Source organism: Lagenorhynchus albirostris, chromosome 12 (genome assembly GCF_949774975.1).
Source record: "Lagenorhynchus albirostris chromosome 12, mLagAlb1.1, whole genome shotgun sequence".
In the NCBI taxonomy this organism is placed as follows: Eukaryota; Metazoa; Chordata; class Mammalia; order Artiodactyla; family Delphinidae; genus Lagenorhynchus; species Lagenorhynchus albirostris.
This window is the reverse complement of record NC_083106.1, coordinates 18541331-18550741: the sequence shown is the minus strand read 5'-3', so window position 1 is coordinate 18550741 and position 9411 is coordinate 18541331.

Genomic DNA, 9411 nt, shown 5'->3' with positions numbered 1-9411 from the left:
ATTTTCTCCCATTCCGTAGGTCGTCTTTTCGTTTTGCTTGTGGTTTCCTTTACTGTGCAAAATCTTGCAAGTTGGATTAGATCCTATTTATTTATTTTTGCCTTTATTTCTATTGCCTTGGGAGATGGACCCAAAGAAAACATTTCTATGATTTATGTCAGAGAATGTTTGCTTACATTTTCTTCTAGGAGTTTTATCTTATGTCTTATATTTAACTCTTTAAGCCTGTTTTGAGTTTATTTTTGTGTATGATGTGAGGGAGTGTTCTAACTTCATTGATTTACATGTGGCTGTTCAGATTTCCCAACAACACTTGCAGAAGAGACTATTCTCTATTGTATATTCCTGCCTCCTTTATTGAAGATTAATTGACCATAGGTGTGTGGGTTTATTTCTGGGCACTCTATTCTGTCCCATTGACCCATATCACTCATCAATTTTTTGATGAGTACCTGCTACATAGATACTGAGTGTTGATGCTCTTATAGTGAAGAAGACCAAGACCCGGCTTAGCCTTCATAATGCAGAGTGAGACACAGAGTTCTTAATGTACATGTAATGCAGACTAGCATAGTACAGGGTGCTATAGCAAGGAAAAAATGGGCATCCATCCTAAGAAGTAGAAAGAGCAGATGATAAGCTGAGAACTGAAGACTTTTAGGTCCTAGAAAAGGAATAGAGGGGAAAGGGGAAATTCAGAGCAAATGCCCCGAGATAAAAGAAAGCATGGCATCGTAGGAAACAGAATGAATTTCAGTAATGAGTGATAGTGATAGTATGAGTGGGAGTAGGGTTGTTGACAAGCAAGAAGTGCCATCTTACAAAGTTTATGCTTCAAATTGAGTTTTATGTGGAGCCATTGATGGTTTTTAAACATGGTTGAGACATGACTGACTTGATTTGAATTTTAGAAGTATCATTCTGTTCTGATTAAACATGGCAAATTAAAACACATGTGTTTCTCTCTATTTCCTCTTAAAATCCCAGTAACATGACAACAGATGAATTTTAAAAGCTTAAAAACCCAAAAGATCAAATAGATGGAGAAAGGAGACAACAGGAAATGAGAAATGACTACAAAGATTTCGGAGGTGGAAAGCATACAAAGAGTGGTAACTGACATAACACAGATGAGAACGCAGAAATCTAGGCACTTGCAAGGGAAGGGCCTATAAGGAACAACATAATTCATAGTGCAAACCTGGAAAAACTCAGGAACTGGAGATAAAGATTTCCTTGAGGACAATGGTAGAACTCTAAGGTAGACTCTGAACAATTAAAGTTAGCTTGATGTCACTTAAGTTCAATTCTTTAGTACAGGATGCTATTTCTCTAATAGCTCCTTTAATGGGATGATCTCTGCAATCCTGTACAGCAGGTTATTACCCATCCCCATGCCTATAGAATGCATAAGGCTTATAATCAGGAGAAATTATACTGGAAAGGATACTATGCATGATGTAATAAATGAGGGGTGTCATCCTGAAAAGAGGGAGAGTGGGTGCATATCTCCAGGCTGAACATGGAGACTTCCTTTCTCTCTAACTAGCAACCAGGCTTATATTTCCCAGAAAGGAGACTGGAAAATTAACCTCTGGAAAGCTTGAGCAGACAAAGAGAGAGGCTCTACAGATACTGACATGGAAAGAGGCAATAAAATAGCTGGGCCTCCCATCAAATAATCCTACAGTGAACCCCACCAGTCAATAATCCCTACCCACGTTCACAGAATTCCATTTAATGACAGTGTCTCACTCTTAAATCAATGAAGTATTATTAGACATTTAAATATTGCCTCCAATATGTAAGACAGAGACATAATGAAGAGGAAAAAGAACTCCAAGAGAAATTTAGAAAGCAGAACAAAAATTTTTAAAAGAGAGGGAGAGAAAGAGAAAGAAAACAAGCCAGTCAAAAAGAGGGGATATATGCATACGTGTTGCTGATTCACTTTGCTATACAGTAGAAACTAACACAATACTGTAAAGCGACTATACTCCAATAAAAATTGTTTTAAAAAGCCAATCAATTTTTCAGGTAGTTATGAGAATTTTATCTGTTTGTTTAAAAAGAAAATAGTACTTTTATAAAATGGAACAAAAAGCAAAGAAGAGTTCTTGGAAATAAAATATATGATTGCAAAAATAAGAGAAATCAAGAGAAAATCATTCAGAAAAAAGAGCCTTCCCCAAAAATGAAATATAGTGTTAAGTGTGATAAATTAGATTATATTTTCAGAAAATATTTCTTCCTTTTCCCCCATAGAGTAGAGCATATTTTCCCACTCCACTGATGTTGGGCTAGGACTACAAGACCAAAAGAGTGTGTATAGAAGTGAGTGTGTTGTTTCCAAACCACAGTCTTAAGAGGCACATGAGTTTCTCTTTGCTTTATTGAACATCTGTCATTTGAGAAGTCACTGGTCTAAGGAAGATATGAAGTACATGGAGCAGATGACCCTGATCTGCCAAGTCCAGCTGACTCTGGTCAAACCTTATGGAGCCCCAGCCAACTATGGACTAATGAACAAGAAAATGAATGCTTGTTTTTGCATAACACTGAGCTCTAGAGAAGTTTGTTATGCAACATTATTGTAGTAATAACTAATGTAAAATAAAAATCAAAAGAAACAAAAAACATTCCATCCCAGATTTTAAATGACCAGATAATAGAAGTTTCACAATGAGAGAAAAAGAAGTTAAAGAGGGAGAATTTAGAAAAGAAATAATACAAGAAAATTTCCCAGAACTGAGTGACAAAAATTTGCATATTGAAAGGGTCCAATGATTACAAAAGGATCTACCCCAAGGCAAATCTTATGAAATTTCAGAATATCGAGAATAAAGAGGAGAATAAAACTTTCCATACAAAATAAATAGGTTACATATGAAAACATGTTGATCAGAATGGCATTGGACTTGATAAAGCAATGCCAAAATTAAGAATTCAATAAGCAAATGCCTTTGAAATTAAAATTGAGAGAGTAAATTCTAAATTCTAATATAGACTCATATAACTATTCAAACATTAAATCAAATGTAAGGGTACAGTAATAGCATTTTTAGGCATGTAAGGGCTTAAATATTTATTTTCAAAGCAACTTTTCTCAGAAAGTTATTAAAGAATATGCTCCAGTTAAGATGAGGTAGACTTGGGATCCAAGATGTCAGAGCTCCAACATATAGGAGAAGTGAAGAAAAAAAATCCAGAATAACAGCAAAGGAAAGTTCCAGAACAGCTGTGCAGCCAGTCTAAAAACTCTCAGTCCAAGTTAGAGTAAAGCTCCAGGATGAATATCTTCATGGAAAATCATGGAGCTAATAGTTTACCTGATACTATTGTATGAGAGATTTTACAGGTCTTTTTGAGAGTTTGGAGGAGATATCAAAATAAGGACATAGAACATAAAGAAAAAAAATTAAATGAGACATTATAAGTCACAGGAAGAAACCAAGATCCTTTTGAAAGGACTGGGGTTTCCTTGAGTATATTTGCACACATAATATTTTTTACTTCATATTTGAATTATGCACAACACATGACTTAGTTTGAATTTCTTCAAAGCTAACCTAAAGATAATGTTTCAAGTGTGAGTAGTTTATTCGGAAAGTAAAGGAGACACTGGCAAGGGAAAGGGGAGGTGAGAGGAAAGGAAAGAAAGTAAAGGAGACACTGGCAAGGGAAAGGGGAGGTGAGAGGAAAGGAAAGAAGCTCACAAAACAAGGGAAACCAAAAAGTAACTGCAAACTGTCTTCTGCACCCCATAAGGCTTCATACCATCAAAATAACTTTAAAACCTACTTTTTTCACTCAACATTATACTTTTGAAGATTCCTCCATGTATTCATGTTTCATTTATCTCTTGTGAGTTATCCCACTATGTAAATACATGAATCATAGCTTATTTATGTATTCTTTTTGTTGCTTCTATTTTTTCCATATTACAATGATGCATTGCACATGACTTCTTGTGAACATTTATAAAAGGTCGAGTTTTGTTTTGTTTTCCGTTTTTGTTTTTAGCATAGATATTGAATTATTAGGTGTGATGGTTAATTTTATGAGTCAACTTGCCTAGGCTACAGTACCCAGATATTCGTCAAACATGTCTGGATGCTGCTTTGAAGGTATTTTTTAGATGAGATAAGCATTTAAATCAGTAGCCTTTGAGTAAAGCAGGTTACCCTCCATAATGTAGTTGGGCCTCATTTAAACAGTTAAAAGCCTTAAGAAAAAGACTGACCTCCCCTGAGGAAGAGGGAATTCCATCAGCAGACTGCCTTCAGATTTAAGCTGCAGCGTCACCTCTTCCCTAGGTCTCCATCCTGCCAGCCTTCCTTACACATTTTGGACTTGCCAACCTCTATAAACGCGAAGTAAGGCAATTTCTTAAAATTAAAGAATCCCTCTCTCTCTCTCTTTATATTTATAGTGTATATGAGTCATAATTGCTCCACATCTTTGCCAACAATTGGTATTGTAAGCACTTTTTAATTTTAATCAATCTAGAAAGTGTGAAAAGATTTCACATTGATTTATGGTTTAAATTATCATTTCCCTGGTGACTAATGAGGCTGGTCATATTTGCATATGTTTGTTGGCTATTTGAATCCTCTTTTGTGAAATATCTTTTCAAGTCTTTTTCTCTCTTTCCTCTGTTTTGTCATATGTGTTTTCATAATAAGTTTTATAAATTATATGTTTCAAAATTGAGCTTTTTAAAATTTTATAGCACATATATTTCCCTATTCTGTTAACTTACCTTGTATTCTCCTATTGGCTTTTTTTAAAAATAAATTTATTTATTTATTTTTATTTTTGGCTGCGTTGGGTCTTTTTTGCTGCACGCGGGCTTTTCTCTAGTTGCAGTGAGCAGGGGCTGCTCTTTGTTGCGGTGCGTGGGCTTCTCATTGGGTGGCTTCTCTTGTTGCAGAGCATGGGCTCTAGGCATGCAGGCTTCAGTAGTTGTGGCACGCGGGCTCAGTAGTTGTGGGTTGCGGGCTCTAGAGCGCAGGCTTAGCAGTTGTGGCCCACGGGCTTGGTTGCTCCGCGACATGTGGGATCTTCCCAGACCAGGGCTCAAACCCTTGTCCCCTGCATTGGCAGGCGGATTCTTAACCACTGTGCCACCAGGGAAGCCCTCCTATTGGCTTTTTTAAGGACAATTTTCTAAGTTTTATGTAGTTTTAGCATATTTTCCTTTGTCATGACAGTTTTTGTGACTGCTTTAAAAATCCTAACTTATTCTAAAATCATAAAGATATTTTCCTATGTCATGTTCTATAACAGTGCTGTCTGAAATAGAACTTCCATATGATCCAGAAATCCCACTTCTGGGTATATTTCCAAAGGAAATGAAAACAGGATATCACAGAGATACCTGCATTCCCATATTTAGCGCAGTGTTATTCAAATAGCCACAATGTGAAAACAACCTAAGTGTCCATCAGGGGATGAATGGATAAAGAAGATGTGGCATATATATACAACAGAATATTATTCAGCCATGAGAAAGAAGGAAATCCTATCATTTGTGACAACATGGATGGACCTTGAGGGCATTATGCTAAGTGAAATGAGTCAGAGACCAAGAAAGACTGCGTGGTGTTACCTATATGTGGAATCTAAAAAGGCCAAACTCATAAAAACAGAATATAATGATGCTTGCCAGGGGCTGAGGGTGGAGGAAATGGGGAGATGTCAAGATGGACAAGTTCTGGGGATCTAATTGTAAGGTCGGATCTTAACAAACGGCACCGCGAAACAGAGGAAAGCTTCAAGTGAGCTTTATTAGGGAGCGCTCCCGGGCGAGGTTCACTGGTCCGAGAGAAAGGGGCCAGAGAAGTCGCGCCCGGGCGAGGGTTGGGCAAGATTTTATAGGGGAAGAAGGGAAAGGGGTGTGGTGAATCTGGGAGGGCGCAGGGTATTCCTTATTTGGTGGTCTTTTCGGGTATCCTGGGGGACCGTTAGTCCCGCCCCTCGAAAGGCGGGAAGGCTGGGCCGGGTTCAAAGTCCCCAGGTCAGTTCCTGGAACTGGGTGGTCCAGATTGTCTCCAGGGCAGTTTCTGGAACTGGGTGGTCCGGAGAATTTCGGTCTGATGCAACCTGTGAATCTGATTGTGTTCCCCTGCCTCGGGCCAGTTGGCCTTACACTAATGTACAGCATGGTGACTATAATTAACAATACTATATTATATATTTGAAAGTTGCTGAGAGTAAATCAGATGTTCTCACCACAAAAAAAGAAATGGTAATTAAGGGATGTGATGGAGGTGTTAGTTAAGGCAATGGTGGTAATCATTATGCAGTGTATATAAGCGTATCAAATCAGCTCAGTATACACCTTAAACTTACACAATGTTATATGTCAATTTTATCTCAATAAAGCTGGAAGAAAATAAAGAAATTTCTGCAATGATAGAATGTGCGTTAACCAATACAGTAGCCACTAGGCCACATGTGGCTATTAAGCACTTAAAATATAGCTGGTGAGACTAAGGAAATACTTGTAATTTTTTATTTAATTTTATTTAATTTAAATTGAAATTTACATGTGGCCAGTGGCTGCCATACTGGATAGAAATCATTCAGTTATGTTCTCAGACTATAATAGGATTAAACTAGAAATCAGTAACAGAAAAATAGTTGGGAAATCCCAAAATATTTGGAAATTAATATACTTCTAAATAATACATGGGTCAAAGAAGAAATATCAAGATACATTTTTAAATATTTTGAACTAAATAAAAGAAAACACAATTTATCAAACTGTAGGATGCAGTGAAAGCAGTGCTTAGAGGTAAATGTACAGGATTAAATTCATATGTTTGAATAGAAGGAAGATCTAAAACCTAATCTACCTTAGCAAACTAGATACAGTAAATTAAGCCTAAAGCTAGAAGAAAAATAATAAAAACTAGAGCAGAAATCAATGAAATTAAAAGTAGGAAGTCAATAGAGAAAAATGAATAAAACCAAAAGCTAGTTCCTTGGGGAAAAAAATCAGCAAAATCCATACATCTATCCTCACTAACCAAGGAAAAAATAAACAAATGACTGATACAATAAGTGAAAGAGGAATCATTGCTACAGAACCCATAAAAAGAACAATAAAGGAATACTATGAACAATTCTATGGCCACGGATTTGATGATTTAGGTGAAATGTTCCTTAACAGACCCAAACTAGCAAAACTCACATAAGGTGAATTAGATAACCTGACTATCCACGTATCTATTAGGGAAATGAATCGATAGTTAATAAACTTCCAAAAGGTAAAGCACTAGATCCATAGTTTCACTGGTAAATTCTACTAAATATTTAAGGAAGAAATAATACCAAGCCTCCACAATCTCTTACAGAAAATAGAAGCAGAGGGATAGTTTCTATCCCATTCTATAAGTCCAGAATTATCCTAATATCCATTCCTGATAAACTGATATAAATAATTGAACAGATAAATAAATGGGAGAAAAGACAAATCTACCATGCAGAAGAATTCCAAATAATTTATGTCGTGATTCTGCCCTCAGGGAGGTGGAGCACATCTCCCCACTCCTTAAGTGCTGGTTATTCACAGCAATTTCATTCCAAAGAGAACAATATGGAAAGGGAGGTGAGTGGCTGGGGGCAAGCCTTTGCAGAGAAGAAATCTGAAAAACATTACCTCAGCCAAGTGATCAAGATTAACATCAACAGTGGTAAGTCGTGATACAATGTACCCTTGACCTATGAGATTGGCACTGGACCTTTGTGGTCTTCCTATCCCCAAAACACATAACTCAAAATTTAGTCATGAAGAACACATCAGATGGTGCCAATTAAGGCACATTCTACAAAATATAGCTGACACTTAACATCAGTGGGGGTGGGCCGCCAACCCTCCTCACAGTGGAAAGTCCAAGTATAACTTATGGTCGGCCTTCTGCATCCACCATTCCAATTAACTGCAAATCATGTAGTGCTGCAGTATTTGCCACTGAAAAAAAATCTGTGTGTAAGTGGACCTGCACAGTTCAAACCCCTGTTGTTCGAAGGTCAACTGTACCTAGCCAGTTCTCCTCAAAATCGTTAAGGCCATCAGAAACACGGAAAGTCTAAGAAGTTGTCACAGCCAAAAGGAGCCTAAGGAGACATGTTCACTAAATGTAATGTGGTATCCTAATGAGATCCTGGAACAGAAAAAGGCATTAAGTCAAAACGAAGGGTATCTGAATAAAATATAGACTTTAGTTAATTGTATCAATATCACTTCATTAATTGTGACAAATGTACCATAATAATGTAAGATATTAGCAGCAGGGGAAAGCAGGTGAGGTATATAGGAACTCTCTGAACTATCTTTGAACTTTTCTATAAATCTAATACTATCCTGAAATGAAAAGTTTATTTAAAAAAACTTAATGGGGGGACTTCCCTGGTGGCGCAGTGATTAAGAATCCTCCTGCCAATGCAGGGGATAAGGGTTCCATCCCTGGTCTGGGAAGATCCCACATGCTGCGGAGCAACTAAGCATGTGCGCCACAACTACTGAGCCCATGTGCTGCAACTACTGAAGCCCACGCGCCTAGAGCCCATGCTCCACAAGAGAAGCCACTGCAATGAGAAGCCTGCGCACTGCAACGAAGACCCAACGCAGCAAACACACACACACACAAAAAAACTTAATGCGGATATGTTGAAAACTTCCTCTCAAAAGCTGGGTTGCCTACTCTCTCCAATTTTATTCAAAATTTTATTGGCAGTCCTAGCCAGTGAAATAAAATACGAAAAACAAGATGTATAAGGGTTGAAAAGTAAGAAAAAAAAATATGTTTCTACACATAGAAAATGCAATTCTATAAAATTTTAGAATGATCAGGGTCATTGAATCTAAACTCATTCTACACAAAGCAACTTTATTTTTATTTTTATAAACCAACTACACACAATTCAAGACCTCTTCATATGATGGAAAGGTGTTAAGACTTACATAAATGATAGCTATACCATGTCAATATTTTTGAAGGCTCGATGTTTTCAATTTTCCTCAAATTGATCTACAGACTCAATGCAACTCCAACACAAGTACCAGCAGGTGTGTTTGTGAACATTGAGATGCTGATTCTAAGATGTATATGGAAATGCAAAGAAACAAGAATGGCTATAACAAACTTGAAAAAGAATTACAGAATGAGAGGTTTGATTTGCCAGAAAAGAAGGCTTATAATAAAGCTACAGTAATTAAGGCAGTTAAGCATTGGTGAAAGCACAGACACATAGACTAATGGAAGAGAAGAGAGCGTAGAAACAAACCCAATCTTATATAAGCGCTCAAATTAAGACTAAGGTGGCACTGCAGAGGAATGAGAAAGGGTGGTCTTTTCAATAAACAGTCCTGGGACCATTGGTTATCCACATGGTAAACAAATG